The sequence below is a fragment of the Mobula hypostoma genome, chromosome 3, assembly GCF_963921235.1.
Source record: "Mobula hypostoma chromosome 3, sMobHyp1.1, whole genome shotgun sequence".
Taxonomy (NCBI): Eukaryota; Metazoa; Chordata; class Chondrichthyes; order Myliobatiformes; family Myliobatidae; genus Mobula; species Mobula hypostoma.
This window is the reverse complement of record NC_086099.1, coordinates 124,285,492-124,303,510: the sequence shown is the minus strand read 5'-3', so window position 1 is coordinate 124,303,510 and position 18,019 is coordinate 124,285,492. Positions and strand designations below refer to the sequence as shown.

The 18,019-nt window shown below is 45.3% G+C and overlaps 1 protein-coding gene across 1 annotated transcript in view; it reads right to left on the bottom strand.

Annotated features, from left to right (window-relative positions):
• The window catches only part of apobec2a (apolipoprotein B mRNA editing enzyme, catalytic polypeptide-like 2a), a 48,228-nt gene extending 47,253 nt beyond the window's left edge, over positions 1–975 (bottom strand). The window contains exon 1 of the mRNA XM_063043712.1: positions 923–975. The gene's annotated coding sequence lies outside the window, so the exon portion shown is untranslated. The remainder of the gene's footprint in view (positions 1–922) is intronic.
• Between the last annotated feature and the right edge of the window lie 17,044 nt (positions 976–18,019).

Sequence of the window (18,019 nt, the reverse complement as noted above, 5' to 3'; positions counted from 1 at the left end):
GTCTACAGATCCCTGAAAGTTGCCTCACAGGTGGATAGGGTAGTTAAGAAAGCTTATGGAGTGTAGCTTTCATAAGTCGAGGGATAGAGTTTAAGAGTCGTGGGGTAATGTTTCAGCTCTGCAAAACTCTGGTTAGGCCACACTTGGAGTACTGTGTCCAGATCTGATCACCTCACTATAGGAAGGACGTGGAAGCATTGGAAAGGGTACAGAGGAGATTTACCAGGATGCTGCCTGGTTTAGAGAGTATGGATTATGATCAGAGATTAAGGGAGCTAGGGCTTTATTCTCTGGAGAGGAGGAGGATGAGAAGAGACGTGATCGAGGTATACAAGATATTAAAAGGAATAGATAGAGTGGACAGCCAGTGCCTCTTCCCCAGGGCACCACTGCTCAATACAAGAGGACATAGCTTTAAGGTAAGGGGTGGGAAGTTCAAGGGGGATATTAGAGGAAGGTTTTTTACTCAGAGAGTGGTTGGTGTGTGGAATGCACTGCCTGAGTCAGTGGTGGAGGCAGATACACTAGTGAAATTTAAGAGACTACTCGACAGGTATATGGAGGAATTTAAGGTGGGGGTTATATGGGAGGCAGGGTTTAAGGGTCAGCACTACATTGTGGGCCAAAGGGCTTGTTCTGTGCTGTACTGTTCTATGTTCTATGTTCTATGTCTATAAAATTTGTGGTCTGAGAGTTGATCATTAAACAGCTGGAGATATGTAATTGGTTATTCTGTGACTAAGAACCGTACTTCAGACAAGCAAGATTGAAAATCTCACTACAGGTGAATTTTCCGTATGGTACTACAACTGTGGGGTGTATGGGGCGTCCAGGCAAGGGTAAACCTCTGGTGAAGGGGCTCGTCGTGTCCTTTCTGGGGCAGCTCACTCACCTTTGGTCCCTACCGGATACCAGCCCTCACCTGTGGCTCCAAGTAGCTGTTTGCGTGCGACAGCGGCCACACCCCAGCACACTGCTTCGACAGATGGGATAGACCAGGTAGGGGTAGCTGGCAGTGTCGTACCCCGGTGCAAAGCCAGCTCTGGCAGACTGGGTGGACTGGATCTACAGTGAGCTCCAATGCAGGAAGGCGGCTCTGCAATGCTCCCTGGAGAGTGAAGCGCATAACAAGGAACAGAAGACATCATGGTCATCCACTGCAACCAAGGAAGATCCTAGTTTGTGATGTTTGTTCGGACTACTGGACCCGGACTTCTGAAGTGAGGAGAGCGGAATGCTCCAGTTCAACTGCTTTTCCACTTTAAAAACTGTGCAGCACAGGTTTCTCACATCAAAGTTGCTGGTGAACGCAGCAGGCCAGGCAGCATCTCTAGGAAGAGGTGCAGTCGACGTTTCAGGCCGAGACCCTTCGTCAGGACTAACTGAAGGAAGAGTGAGTAAGGGATTTGAAAGTTGGAGGGGGAGGGGGAGATCCAAAATGATAGGAGAAGACAGGAGGGGGAGGGATAGAGCCAAGAGCTGGACAGGTGATAGGCAAAAGGGGATACGAGAGGATCATGGGACAGGAGGTCCGGGAAGAAAGACAAGGGGGGGGGACCCAGAGGACGGGCAAAAGGTATATTCAGAGGGACAGAGGGAGAAAAAGGAGAGTGAGAGAAAGAATGTGTGCATAAAACTAAGTAACAGATGGGGTACGAGGGGGAGGTGGGACCTTAGCGGAAGTTAGAGAAGTCGATGTTCATGCCATCAGGTTAGAGGCTACCCAGACGGAATATAAGGTGTTGTTCCTCCAACCTGAGTGTGGCTTCATCTTTACAGTAGAGGAGGCCGTGGATAGACATGTCAGAATGGGAATGGGATGTGGAATTAAAATGTGTGGCCACCGGGAGATCCTGCTTTCTCTGGCGGACAGAGCGTAGATGTTCAGCAAAGCGGTCTCCCAGTCTGCGTCGGGTCTCGCCAATATATAAAAGGCCACATTGGGAGCACCGGACGCAGTATATCACCCCAGTCGACTCACAGGTGAAGTGTTGCCTCACCTGGAAGGACTGTTTGGGGCCCTGAACGGTGGTAAGGGAGGAAGTGTAAGTTGCGTAGGGAGCGATCCCTGCAGAATGCAGAGAGGCGGGGGAGGGAAAGATGTGCTTAGTGGTGGGATCCCGTTGGAGGTGGTGGAAGATCGCTCCCTACGCAACTCCCTTGTCCATTCGTCCCCCCCATCCCTCCCCACTGATCTCCCTCCTGGCACTTATCCGTGTAAGCGGAACAAGTGCTACACATGCCCTTACACTTCCTCCCTTACCACCATTCGGGGCCCCAAACAGTCCTTCCAGGTGAGGCAAAACTTCACCTGTGAGTCGATGGGGTGATATACTGCGTCCAGTGCTCCCGATGTGGCCTTTTATATATTGGCGAGACCCGACGCAGACTGGGAGACCGCTTTGCTGAACATCTACGCTCTGTCCGCCAGAGAAAGCAGGATCTCCCGGTGGCCACACATTTTAATTCCACATCCCATTCCCATTCTGACATGTCTATCCACGGCCTCCTCTACTGTAAAGATGAAGCCACACTCAGGTTGGAGGAACAACTCCTTATATTCCGTCTGGGTAGCCTCTAACCTGATGGCATGAACATCGACTTCTCTAACTTCCGCTAAGGCCCCACCTCCCCCTCGTACCCCATCTGTTACTTATTTTTATGCACACATTCTTTCTCTCACTCTCCTTTTTCTCCCTCTGTCCCTCTGAATATACCTTTTGCCCATCCTCTGGGTCCCCCCCCCCTTGTCTTTCTTCCCGGACCTCCTGTCCCATGATCCTCTCGTATCCCCTTTTGCCTATCACCTGTCCAGCTCTTGGCTCCATCCCTCCCCCTCCTGTCTTCTTCTATCATTTTGGATCTCCCCCTCCCCCTCCAACTTTCAAATCCCTTACTCACTCTTCCTTCAGTTAGTCCTGACGAAGGGTCTCGGCCTGAAACATCGACTGTACCTCTTCCTAGAGATGCTGCCTGGCCTGCTGCGTTCACCAGCAACTTTGATGTGTGTTGCTTGAATTTCCAGCATCTGCAGAATTCCTGTTGTTTGCAGAACAGGTTTCTGTCATCATCGGACATGATGGGCAACTACCACACTTTAACTGGCATCGCTGAGGATATTTTGATACCTGGAAAATAATACTAATAAAAGAATAATACTGCCAAAATGTGTTGAAATTAATTTCTCAATGTATACTAACTGCTCTCGCCTGGCTTAACTCGAATTTCAACCACACGGCACTGTTTTTAGAAGCTGTGTGAGCAAATATTTTGTCCAATGTCTTATTCTCATCCTGTTGCTCTGTGCACATACACTTTAGTAAAGCTTTAACATCAGACTGATATATTGATATACATATGGCAGATCCAGATAATAATCTGATAACTGAGCAGAAGTTCAGGATTCCAGTCAAGTGCTGCTGCTCCTGGGACACTTGAAGTTCCACAGACTTCCTCAGCAATCCTCTCCCAGGTTATCCTACGCGGAAAATGCTGGTTTCATTGGAGTAAGTCGGTAGAATGGGTCCTGCCTGAAGAATGACTAGACCTTTTTTTCTGATTTATCTAATTTTATACAGTTAATTAAACATTTGTTTGGTGGTTTAATACTTCCCCAGACACCTTTGAAAGTTTGCAAATGTGTCAGATATTGCATACATTCAATATACTGTGACAGCTTTGATAGCTAATGAGCTGTGCATTTGGGGAGTGGTTGCCTGTGTTTGCAGCTGATACGATGGAGTTTTATTGACTGTTTGGAGTGCAGCCAGCCTTTTCAGTTCAGAACAGTCCTGGCTGCAGTTCCTCTCCAGTCCACTAGGCGCAGTCTTCATGGAATAAGACGGCACCTGGACCAGGTGAGAATTATCATCATGGTCAGGCACCTGGAGAGGTGTCCGAGTGGAAGATTAAATTTCTCAGTTGCTTTTCGGTGATAGGCTCCTCTTCATTATACCAGCAGGTCCAATCTCCACCCAGACCTTGTTGTTGGTCTTCAAGGTGTGGAACCCCTAGTGTGCTGGGCTGTGTTCGGGCATATTCTGGAGCTAGAGTATATAGCAAGTATTAATTTCACCGTCAACCAATCTTCAGACATGAACATAGATTGTAGATTGAATTTAAAATACAGCCTGGAGCAATAGTTTCCTGGAGCTGTGGACACCAGTTGATGGCAAACCAAACAATGCTGATTAACATTCATTTGGGTGTCTGGAGTGTGAGTGCAAAGAAGGAGGTGTGTGAAAACTATATGTAATTTAAAGGAAGCATTGTAGATACATTGTAACTATAGAATTGTCCTGTTGTTACCTTTAGCATATAAAAAGAATGTCACGTAATATTGTGCTGGGAAGCCTCTTCCTCCCAAGAGGGTCTCAGTATGACGCCTGCTGCGTGTTTCTGTTGAATAAAACACTTCTGTATCCGTTAGCTTCAGTGTCTCTCTGGTGACTTAGTTCACATTACAACAAGCTGCCACATCCAGATCAGATTAATATGGAGCAGGAAGTAAAAGCTGTTTCATTGGTTCACTGAGTTTTTAATGTAAAGGAGATATCAGCAGACTGCCCATTACCTTTGATAATGGTGACCTGCTCCATCGCTGAACTTCCTTCTTTACCATCTGACAAAATATCATAGACACAAAAGATTCTGCAGATGCTAGAAATCTTGAGAAATCCGTGCAAAAGGCCTGCTAACTGTTTCAGCTGAAATGATGCTGTCTGACCTATTGAGTTCCCCCAGTATTTCCTTTCCTATTTTAAGCTAATGACCCAATTCCAATTTTAGAAACCCTGTACCACAGCTGGCAGAGCAGAGACAGACTTGGACAGTAAACTTCATTGCCAGTGAAACTTAATCAAGGATCATGTTTGATCTGCTTAATCACTGAAATGTGAGTTCACTTTGGCAAGTTTAACCAAGCATTCCAACTAGGGCAAAGATTTGACCAGTCCCGTGCAAAGACCACTGAACCTTTGCTAACACACGGTCTCATTTTTAACACTGACTCTAGCTGATGAAGGATCAAATTAGCTCAAAGATCGTGAAAGACTCTGGGGTCAGAAAGGAAGAAAACTGACCTGTGATCTGTTAACCTCTTTTGTAAAGTGCTTGCTTATGAAAGTGTGGCAAAAGGGTAGGGTGGGTTTGGAGGTTTCAATCAGATGTTCATGGTCGTGATTAAGTGCGAGAATAAAGTTGAAGACTCAGTGCAGGAGGGTTGTTGTCACAAAGTTCAGAGTTGGGCCGGTCAGAAAGCTTTGCTGAGACATAGCTTTGAACTTAAATACACCCCGTTTCTTTGCCTGTTTCAGTTGCCAAGAAGCCACAGTCAGGATCCTGAAGGAGGTTTAGCTTCACAGTAAAGATGGAGTCCTCACCATTTGCCAGAGGAGAATGGTGGTTCAAAGTTTAAGCAGGCAGATCATTTTCCCAATGACCCTTTTTGCATATCACTAATAAATATTGCATTATGCAACAGCGTTTCTTGGAGAACATCTACCCAAACCAAAAAATAATCAGGAGATGTTTGAACAGTCTATAAACTCATGAACAATAATACCTGATTGTAGTGTAGTGGTTAGCCCAACGCTTTACAGTACAGGCAACCCGGATTCAACTCCCACTGCTGCCTGTACGGATTGTGTACATTCACCCTGTGACTACGTGGGTTTCCTCCGGGTGCCCCGGTTTCCTCCCACAGTCCAAAGATGTACCTGTTGGTAGGTTAATTGGTCATTGCAAATTGTTGCATGGTTATGCCAGGGTTAAGTCGGGGGATTGCTGGATGGTGTGACTCAAAGGGCCAGAAGAGCCTATTCTGCACTGTATCTCAATAAATAATTTCTTCTTTTGCCCTATTAATGTATAGAAATTGCATGCTTTCCACTGCAATGCTGCCATATAACAGCAAACCTCAAATGATATACTTGTCAGACATGAGAGGTGGAGTGGGGATATGTTTCTACCAAAGGAGGTGTAAAGTGCTCCTTCCCTCTGCTAGCCTGCAGGTCATTCTTGGGTGAGGTGTAGCACCTGCTTAGCCCCCTGATCAGGGTCACATGAAGCCATGGAAGCTGATAGTGGATGGTCGTATGAGCAGCTGGTGCAGGTCACAAGTCCTGGTTATGTGACCACTGATATCAGGCAGACAGTCTCTGAAGAGTATTGATAATGGCTGGGGTCACCCATCTTGTAAAGACACTGCCCAGAAGGCAGCAATGGCAAACCACTTCTGTAGAAAACTTTACCAAGAACAATCATGGTCGTGGAAAGATCATGATCACTGATGTCCTAGAAAATGCCATAGAGGGAGTACAAAGAAGGTTCACCAGATTGATTCCTGGGATGGCAGGACTTTCATATGAAGAAAGACTGGATGAACTGGGCTTGTACTCATTGGAATTTAGAAGATTGAGGGGGGATCTGATTGAAACGTATAAGATCCTAAAGGGATTGGACAGGCTAGATGCAGGAAGATTGTTCCCGATGTTGGGGAAGTCCAAAACGAGGGGCCACAGTTTGAGGATAGGGGGGAAGCCTTTTAGGACCGAGATTAGGAAAAACTTCTTCACACAGAGAGTGGTGAATCTGTGGAATTCTCTGCCACAGCAAACTGTTGAGGCCAGTTCATTGGCTATGTTTAAGAGGGAGTTAGCTATGGCCCTTGTGGCTACAGGGGTCAGGGGGTATGGAGGGAAGGCTGGGGCGGGGTTCTGAGTTGGATGATCAGCCATGATCGTAATAAATGGCGGTGCAGGCTCGAAGTGCTGAATGGCCTACTCCTGCACCTATTTTCTATGTTTCTATGTTTCTATGTTTCTCAGCTCTTTGTTTACTTTGTTTAGTGTTTGTTTGTTTGTTTGTACTCTAAAATAAAATGTAATCTTGGAATTAAGACCACTGGCTATTTTTGACCGCTGGGATAACCCTATGGATCAGAAAATAAATGGCGATCCGACAGAGACCTTCCACTGCTATCCATTCCATTGAAGCCCACAAAGAGTTAGAAGGGCAAATTTGCAGAAGAAATCCTTTTTTAGAGGCCCTTCAACAAGCAAGGAAGTTCATCGGGTTCCAACATGAAAATCAGACTCCCTGAGAGGAACCTTGTCTGTGGCAGCAGAGACTTCAGGGACAGTGACTAATGTTCGGAGGAATTTCACATATGTGCACTAAGTCGCTGGTTACTGATGGTTCACTACACAGTTTATTAGGCTGGGCACACTCTGTTGAAGCCCAAGGATAAACCACTTAACAAAAATGTCAGCAGCCCGTGAGGTGGTGACATCGATGCCGCATCAGCTCACTGCCGCCGGTATTCTAACATCCTCTTCACCTCAGCCAGTTTCCAGTTGACCCACAGATCACCTCAAACTTTACATGTATATGTTATCAACTGTCCTTAAATAAAACTTCCTCTGTAACAGGATTCACTTTTTATACACTTTCCTCAATGCCATTAAGTTGACAAGGGAACTGTGGGGTGTTAACAGTTGTGCATTTTGTTGAAAGTCAGCCATTTTTATAGTTTATCAAGGATGGTCTTTGTAGTTTGCCATAGAAGTTTTCACAAGGGCACAGATCATTTTATTGCAGCTGAGATGGAGAAGAAGCAATGGGTTCCCAACCTTTTCTATGCCATGGGACAACACCATTAACCAAGGAGCCAGTGGACCCTAGGTTGGGAAACTTTAATGGTTGAAATGCAACGCAAAGTCTGGATAGGTGAAAGAGAGCATGGCCGCACTATCATCTCGGGAGATACTCAGAGCTGAGGGTGACTTGCTTCCACTCCAGTTCTGTGGGTTCTGAGGAGGCTGATATGAGGTCAATGTGGAAACTGGAAACTCTCCACAGATGGGACAACAGGAACCTGAGAGGACAGGTGGGTGGTTTGTGAGACTGACGCACTCCTTCAGCCAATTAACAGAGGGCTTCTGTGTGCTCCCAGTTCTCAACACCATCCTGAACGCTGCTCTTCCACTTCGCATGGTTTTGGTCCAGGGATTCCCAGAAGTCAGTGAAGATTTTTAAAATATATCCTTACATCTTTTCCTGTCTCCCTGGTAATTTCTTCCAAAGCAAAGTTTGATCAGCGAGTTGTCTGTTATGTCTCCCCTCTCACTGTGAAACAGGGATGCCTCTTTTCCCTTATTAGGGAGAGAGAGAGAGAGAGAGAGCCTATGGTATGTCGAATGACGAGAGATTGAGTAGTTTTTGGGGTACTGCAAGTCTGTGTCTTTATTGATGCTTTTCTGCATGATTGAGTGCTCGGTGGAGGGTGGTGGTGCTTTTTTGCTGGTGAGGGTGGGGGTGGTCATTGCCTTGCTACTGGTTGTGCATGGGACAGGGAATCTGGGGAGGAGAGCTTTGGGGTTCTAACATTTTAACTGTCATTCATTCTTTGGGGCTCTGTTTTTGTGGATGTTTACGAAGAAAAAGAATTTCAGGATGTATATTTTATGCATTTCTCTGACATTAAATGTACCTATTGAAACCTGTTGATATGAAATGTCGGCTTTGGAAATCTGGTGCAAAAAGAGTTTGGAGCTAAAGGAAGCAACAGGAGGAACTCAGTGGTTCCTGCAGCATCTGTGGAGAGGAAGGGTCAGCTGAAGGTTCAGGGGATATTCTTCATCAGGACTGAAAGGCAGAAGAGAGATAGCCTTTGTAAAGAGGTGAGGGAAAGAGGTGGTGCAGCAGCTGCCAAGCTGGTGGATCCAGGTGAAGAGAGGTGACAGGCAGATGGGGGAGGGAAGTGGAAATACTGAACGAGGCTGGCCTGGAGATGTTGGACTGGGAAATGATCCTGACATTGGTTCATTTATCCTTCCGGTGAATTTGGAGGATTTTATAGAGACACAATTGGAGGTAACCTTTCAGAGTCTTGGAGGCCTAAGAAGCACATTGTCACGGTCTGGTCTGTTGACTCCTCATTTCAGTTCTTTTCCTTTTACCCGTGTTCCACTGGGCTCCTTGATTAGGTAGGGCACCTGATCCTCATTTGAACCGGCAGCGTAAAGACTCCAGCCTACGTCTACTCGCTGCTGGTCTGTCACCGTAGCCAGTGCGGCTATGCTCCTCCTGGACCCACTGAGAATTGTGGACTTTAGTTGCCTCGATGCCTGTGGCTGCTTAATGAATTCGTCGTTTTCGTGTCCAGCTGAGTTGCCGACCGCTTTGCCGCTACTCCGAGTCAAGATGTGAATTCTGTTGTTTTCATGTACAGCTGAGATTTGCTTGCTGATTGCCGCTACTCCGAGCCAAGATACAAATGGACTGTTATTGTTTGGTTTTTGTTGTCTCGTTTCAAGCTGAGTAGGTCCGGCCAGTTGCCGCTACTCTGAGTTGAGAATTCTGTCCCTTCGTGTCCAGCTAAGGGATTGCCAGCCGTTTGCCGCTTCATGAGCTACTCCATGTCAAGGTTCGTATTGTCAGTCGTTCTTTGGTTTAGTCGTCTTGTTTCCAGCTGAGTGGGTCCGGCCATTCGCCACTGCTCCGGGTTGGGAATTCTGTCTCTTCGTGTCAAGCTGAGTGATTGCCAGCCATTTGCGCTTCTGGAGCTACTCTGTGTCAAGATTCGAACTATCTGTTGTTTGTTTGGTTTAGTCATCTCGTTTCCAGCTGAGTAGGTCCGGCCGTTTGCTGCTACTCTGAGTTGGGTATTCTGTCTCTCTGTGTCCGAGTCCAAGTTCAAGTCCAGGCTCCGTGTCCAAGTCCATGTCCAAGTCCAGGCTCCGGGTCCAAGTCCGAGACCAAGTCCAGGCTCCAGGTACAAGTCCAAGTCCAAGTCCAGGCTCTGGGTCCAAGTCCTAGTCCAAGTTCAGGCTCTGTATCCGAGTCCAAATCCAAGTCCAGGCTCCATGTCTGAGCTCCTCCTGTTTGTTGTCCCGCATCCTCGTCTGCGTAGGCATTCTATCCTCGCTCCCTGGCTTTCCTGGCAACTATTAAACAACACACTTCTGTTAATGTTACCTCCTTGTCTGTGTCCTGCACTTGGGTCCGCCCTCAACGCCCCATTGTAACACACGTAGAACCGCAGGGATCATTGCTTCTTCATGGAGCATGAGATTAAGCCATGTCCATAACCTTGACCTTTAAATAACTTTGCACTCAATTGACACCTAAAAAGCAGAGACAGACTTCACCATCAAGATCTGCATTCACAGAGAGGTGGCTGTCAGGATAGGGAAGGTGGAAGGACAGGTGTGTCCCAGTAATTTTGTGGATTCATCAACAATGCTAACCATACCATCGGGGCATGTAGTATAATACTTAATACTTCCCTACCAGTCGAGACTTCAGGTAGTCGAGACTGTACCAAACAGGCCAGGTCCACCTCAGGTTCAATCTTTTCTTTAGCTGGGCATCACAATTCTTCCAATAGTCCAAAACAATAATAAGACCTAGGAGCAGAATTAGGCCATTCAGACCATCGAATCTGCTCTGTCATTTCATTATTATCACTCTCAACCCCATTCCCCTGCTTTCTCCCTGTAACTCCTGACACCCTAACTATTCAAGGAACTATCAACCACTGCTTTAAATATACTCAATGACTTGGCCTGCACAGCTGGCTGTGGCAAAGAATTCTGCAGATTCACCAGCCTCTGAAGACATTTTCCCTCATCTCTGTTCTGAATGGATGTTCCTCCATTCTGAGGCTGTGCCCTTTGGCCCAAAACTCCCCCACTATCGGAAAAATCCTCTGCACATCCATTCTATCCAGTCCTTTCAATAGTTGATAGATAAACTCCAGCATGTACAGGCCCTGAGCTGTCAAACACTCTTCATATGTTAACCCCTTCATTCCCAGGATCATCCTCATGAACATCCTCTGGGATCCTTTCCAATGCCAGCACGTCCTTTCTTTGATAAGGGGCCCAAAACTATTCACAATACTCCAAATGAGGCCTCACCAGTGCCTTATAAAGCTTTAGCATTACACCTTTGCTTTAGTATTCTACTCCTCTTGTAATGAATGCTAACATTCTACTCCTTTTGTAATGAATGAACTTGCAAATTAACCTTTAGGGAATTCTGCATGAGGACTACAAAATCCCTCGGCACCTCTGATTTTTAAAATTTCTCTGTAGTTACAAAATAATCCACACCATTATTCCTTCTACCCAAGTGTATGACCATGCACTCCCCTACATCATGTTCCACCTGCCACTTCTTTGCCCGTTCTCCCACTCTGTCTAAGTTCTTCTGCAGACGCCCTGCTTCCTCAACACTACCTGCCCTTCTATCAATCCATGTATCTTCTGCAAATTTGGCCATAAAGCCAACAATTCCTTCATCCAAATCAGTGACATAGAACATGAAAATAAGCGGTCCCGAAACTGACCCCTGCCGCACACTACGAGTCATTGGCAGCCAACCAGAAAAGGCCCCCTTTATTCCCACTCTTTGCCTCCTGCCAATCAACCAATCTTCTATCCATCCAGGTATCTTTCCTGTAATGCCATGGGCTCTTACTTTGTTAAGCAGCCTCACACTTGGCATCTTCCAAAAATCCAAACAAACAACATCCACAGACTCTCTATTGTCTAGCCTGCTTGTTATTTCCTCAAAGAATTCCAGCAGATTTGTCAGCTAAGATTTCCCCTTTAGAAAACCATGCTGACTTTGGCCTGATTTGTTATGTGCCTCCAAGTACCCCAAAGCCTCATCCTTAACCATTGACTCCAACATCTTCCCAACTTCTTAAGTCAAACTAACTGGCCTATAATTTCATTTTTTCTGCCTCCCTCCCTTTTTAAAGAGTGGAGTGATATTTGCAGTTTTCCAGTCCTCACGAACCATTCCAGAATCTCTTCAGATACTTCTTTCAGAACTCTGGGATGTATCCAAGTGATGTATCTACCTTCAGACTTTTCAGCTTCTCAAGTACCTTCTCCTTTGTAATAGCAATGACGCTCACTTCTGCCCCCTGACACTCTTGCAATTCTAGCATTCTGCTAGTGTCTTCCACAGTGAAGACCGATGCAAAATCGCTAGTAAGCTCCTCCCCCATTTCTTTGTCCCCCCATTACTATCTCTCCAGTATCATATTTCACTGATCCGATATCCAGTCTCTCCTCTTTTACTGCTTATACATCTGAATATATTTTTTGTATTCTCTTTTATATAATTGGCTAGCCTACCTTCATATTTCCTCTCTTCTCTCTTTATTGTCTTTAGTTGTCTTCTGTTGGCTTTTAAAAGCTCACCAGTCCCCTCCCTTTCATTATTTTTTGCAATATTTTATGTCCTCTCTTTTGCTTTTATGCCAGAGGTTCCAAACCTGGAGTCTACAGACCCCCCGGTTAATGGTAAGGATTCATGACATTAAAAAGTTTGGGAACCCCTGTTTTATGCTGTCTTTGACTTCTCTTGTCAGCTTCAGTTCCTTCATCCTCTCCTTGGAGTACTTCTTCATCTTTGGGATGTATCTTTCCTACACCTTCCAAATCACCCCCCAGAAACACCAGCATTGCTGTTCTGCTGAAATCACTGTTAGCGTCCCTTCCAGTCAACTTTGGCCAGCTCTTCTTTTATGCCTCTTTAATTCCTTTTATTCCATCGTAATACCAATACATTTGATTTTAGTCTTGCCTTTTCAAACTGCAGGGAGAATTCTATCATATTATCATCACTAACTCCTAAGGGTTCCTTTACCTTAAGCTTTCTAATCTAATTCGGTTATTAATAACATCCAATCTAGAATTCCCATTCTTCTAGTGGACTCACCGCCCAGCCTTACATGCTTTTCTTTTATTTCCTATTGTAATTTCTATCCCACATCCTGGCTACTGTTTGGAGGTCTGTATATAACTCCCATCAGGAATCTTTTATCCTTGCAGTTTCTTAACTCTACTTACAAGGATTCTACACCTTCTGATCCTATGTCTCCTCTTACCGAGGATTTGGTTTATTTTTTACCAATGGCACCATGCCACCCCCTCTGCCTACCTGTCTGCCCTCTCGATACAATACATTGCCTATCTTTGGACGATGACCTCTCAGCTATAAACAGATGCTCACAACTTTATACCTGCCGATGTCTAACTGCACTACAAGATCATCTACCTTATTCCGTATACTGTGTCAGTCAGTCAGTCAGTGGGTGCCGTCCCGAATCCGGGGTTGGTGGCTATGCACCTCCATCTTCTTCGATCTTGCGCTCTTTTTCTGGCCTCAGCATTACTCAACCCAGTCCATTGCCTCACATTATCGTACCAAGTGGTTCGCTGCCTTCCTCTTTCCCTCTTTCCTTCTATCATCCCTTCCAATAACAATTTCTGCAGTCCACCACCTCTGAACAAGTGCCCGGCATATTCCAGCTTCCTTTTCTACATATTCTTCAGCAACTCCTTTTCTCTCCTCACTCTCTTCAACACTTCCATATTACTGACCTTCCTCACCCATCTAATTTTCTGCATTCTCCTTAAACACCGCATTGTTGTTGATGCGCTTCCTCGCACAAGGTCCACGATTTGACTCCATACAACAGACTGCTCGAGACGTAGCATTTCCAAATTCTACAACGCAGCCCAAAGTCCAACCTCTTGCCACACAGCATGTCACTCAGGCTCCAGAACGTTGATCTTGCAATCTCAATTCTTCGTCTAACTTCTGTATAACATTCCCCATCCTCTGTGACCATCTGTCCTAAGTACACAAACTTCTTGACTTGATCTATGTGAACACCGTTAATTTTGTTACTGATTTTGGGGGACTTCTTTCCTCCGTGATACTACCACCATCTTCGTTTTGCAGCATTTATTTTCATTCCAAATCGTTCTCCTTCAGCATTTATCTTATCTACTATTCTGAGTAACTCGTCCTCAGTCTCGGCTAACAACACTGAATCATCTGCATACCTCAAGTTGTTCACCGTCACTCCACCAATTTGGACACCAGCTTCATCGTTCAACACCCTGAATATTACCTCTGAGTAAATGTTAAATAATAAAGGGGAGATAATGCAGCCCTGGTGAATCCCTTTTTGGTCTCAACATCAGGTGAATTCCCACCGCTAGTTCTTATTACTGCCTTCTGATGCCATTACAGACTCGCAATCAGTCGAACATCTTTCCCATCCAGCCCCAATGAGTTCAGGCAATTGACCAGCTGTTCATGATTGACTCTGTCAAAAGCTTTTTCGTAATCCAGGAAGCACATGTAAATGTCTTTTTTTTTCTAGACCTCGTTCGACAATCATTCGCTAATTGAAAATCCTTTCACGGGTACCCTTACCCAGTATAAATTCGCTCTGGCATTCATTAATTTCATTAAGAACTGTCTTTTTTATTCTGCTTAGAAGTATTAATAACAATATCTTGGAGGCATGACTTATAAGACTTATAGTTCTAAAGTCTGAGTATTTCGAGCTCTTACTTTTCTTTGGGATCATGACAAACTCCAACAGCACAAAATCTGTTGGCCACTTTCCTGTTGAGTAGATTGTATTGCAAAGCCTCATGATCTCCTCAACCTCCGAGTCGTCAAGACATTTCAACATTTCGGCTGTAATACCATCTACACCATAAGCTTTACCAGTTTTTAACTTTCCAACGGCTGCTCTTACTTCCACTACCAAAATTTCCGGACCTTCCGTGTTCTTCTCACTCACTGGATCATTTCTCACATCGTAGTACAATTCCCTAATGTATTCCATCCATCTACTTTCCACCTTGTCTTTCTCAAAGCGTATGTTCCCGTCCTTGTCTTGAATAATGCCAGTCCTTGGTTGTCTCTTGTTCCTGTTGGTCATCTCTGCAATCTCCCTGTGCATATCCCTTGAATGATGCAACATGTCCATGGTCTCTACCTTTTCACACCGTTTGATACACCATTGTTTTTTAGCTTTTGCACATTCTGCTCTTATTTGTTGGTCCAATTCCTTGTACCTAGATGTGTCCTTCTTGTGCTTCCTTCTCTCTTCCATGAGCTTCAGAACGTGATCCGTCATCCAGGCTTGTTTAGCTACACTCCTTCTTTTGGGGAGACATTCTTCAGCTGCCATTTGCATACAGTCCTTCAGGTTTGACCCCATGTTATCTGGTGTCTGCTCCATGTCTTCTACTCTCAGTCCTTTAAACCTATTTTGTACTGCTGCATAAAATCTTTCACTATACTCGCTCTTCTTCAGTAGGTCCATATCCAGCCTGGTTTTCTTGGTTGCAGCCTTAATCTTTGTCTTTAGTGCAATCTTCACCATAACAACCACCGGGTTGTGATCTGAACCTATATCGGCACCTGGATAGGTCTTGGCCATCCTAATACTTCTCCTGAAGCATTTCCTCACTGCAATATAGTCAATTTGTCTCCTTCCAGTATCCCCAGGCTTCTTACAGGTGTATAATTCTCGTTTGGGTAATTTGAACCATGTGTTTGCTACCATCAGCTCATACTGTTCACAAAATTGTATAAATCTTTCCCCTCTTTCATTTCTCTCATCAAAGCCATACTGACCAAAGATACCCTTGTATCTTACGTTGCCTACTCTAGCATTCAGGTCTCCCATAATGAAAAGTACATCAGAGCTCTTTGCATTTTTTAAAGCAGATTCTACATCCTCATAAAACCGTTCCGCCTCTTCATCCTCATGCTCACCTGTTGGTGCATACACTTGGACTATCCTAACATCGAAAGGTTTTTCTTTTAATTTTACCATTATGACTCTATCAGATATGGGCCAAAACCCATCCATTGCATTGTAGATTTTCTTCTTCACAATAATTCCAACACCATTGGCATGGCTCTCTCCTCCAGAGTATATCATCGCAAAATCATTCTTGTCAACTGTTCCAGCCTCTGTCCAATGGACTTCGCTTACTCCCATAATATCCAGCTTCATTTGAGATATCTCAAGAATTGCATTATCTAGCTTCCCCGCTTGATACATTGTTCAAACATTCCATGTCCCTATCTGTAAGATACTTCCCTAGTTTTCAGTCTGTCATTAGCCAATGCCACACGTCCTTTTGGATTTGGTGTGCCGCCTTCATTCCCAACAGGCCTACAATTCCCAAGGTCGTTATCTTTTTCCTTGTGGCTATGTACAGCAGAATTGCTCGCAAGGGGCCTAGGTTCATCTGCACAACGCATATCTCTTCTAACTAAGTGCATAGCATACGATTCATAAGAGGGAGATACGTGGTGAGGCTTTAATCTCTTCCACGGAAGATGGCCGTTGGCTCACAAGGAGCTCATCTGCCCTTTGTCAGGTCTTGTTTTTCAGTCCCGCTGGGTGTCCTCACACCCTCCTCACCAGACTGAGTCTGGTGGGGGAGCCGGTTTAGCCACCGACCACTCGATCATAAACAGTGTGCATTCAAATATAAGCCTTCATTTCTGTATTCATCACCTAAGGTCTGCCTGTCCTTCCTCACAGTCTCACTCCACAGTGCTTCCACTTGCATACAAACTGCCCCATTCTAAGCCCCATCACTCCAGTTCCTATTCCCCTGCCAAACTCATTTAAATCCTCTCCAACAGCTCTAGCAAACCTGCCTGCAAGGATATTGGTCTCGTTCAGGTTCAGGTATAACCTGTCCTTTTGGTGGAGGTCATACCATCCCCTGAAGAGATCCCAATGGTCCATAAGTCTGAACCCCTGCCTCCTGCACCAGTTCCTCAGCCTCACAGTACCACAACTTCGGCAGTTCACCCTCTTCTTTTAGAATACAGTGGACTCAATCTGAGCTACCCTGACCCTGGCACCTGGGAGGCAACATACCATCCGGGTATCTCTTTCACATCCACAGAATCAGCTTTCTGCTCCTCTGACTATGGAATCCTCCATCACTACTGCACTTGTCTTCTTCCCCTTTCCCTTCTGAGTCACAGACTCAGATTCAGTGCCAGGGACCTGGTCACTACGGCTTCCCCTGGTAGGTCATCCTGCCGCCCTCGACAGTAGCCAAAGCAGTATATCTTTTATTGAGGGGAATAGCACAAGGCTAGTCTGCACTGGCTGGCTATTCCTGTTCCCAGGGGCATCTCCTCCTCATTCTCCCACACAAATCGAAAGTCATTGAGTTGAAGTTCCAATTTCTTAACATGATCTCTGAGCAGCTTTGTGCAGATGTAGTTAACAGGGAGACTGGAGGTCTCCCAAATTTTCCACATCACACTATCCCCAGACCCATTCTCATTGCACTAGCTATGTACCAGTAGAAAAAAAAACTTACTAGAAATGTTCTTACTTGCTTAGAGCCTCCACCTGTTCTTGCCTAAACCTGTTTAGCCAAAGCTGGACCACTCTAGCAGTGCCCCATTCCAACAATGGCCACTCTGCTTACACTTCTTTTCTTTTCATTGGCTCAATGCTGATTGCTGCCCACCAAGAAAAAAAACAAAAACACCTGAGCTCTTTTTAAACCTTGTGTTGCTTTGCCGACAAATGACCCCTCGTACTGATTGCCACCTGCCAAAAATAAAGCCAAAGAGCACCCGAGCTCTTCCTAAACCTCACAGCTGATCTCTCATGCTGCGTCAGCAATGTACAACCTCTCGTGCTGATTGCTGCCCACACAGGAAGAAGCCAAAGAGCACCCAGACTCCTTTTAATCCTCCCGATGTGTCACACACATAAGAAACATACAAATTAGCCAGAGAAAGTGGCTCACCTGAGGACTGGGAGAAATTCAGAGTTCAGCAGAGGAGGACAAAGGGCTTAATTAGGAAGGGGAAAAAAGATTATGAGAGAAAACTGGCAGGGAACATAAAAACTGACTGTAAAAGCTTTTATAGATATGTAAAAAGGAAAAGACTGGTAAAGACAAATGTAGGGCCCCTACAGACAGAAACAGGTGAATTGATTATGGGGAGCAAGGACATGGCAGACCAATTGAATAATTACTTTGGTTCTGTCTTCACTAAGGAGGACATAAATAATCTTCCAGAAATAGTAGGGGACAGAGGGTCCAGTGAGATGGAGGAACTGAGCAAAATACATGTTAGTAGGGAAGTGGTGTTAGGTAAATTGAAGGGATTGAAGGCAGATGAATCCCTAGGGCCAGAT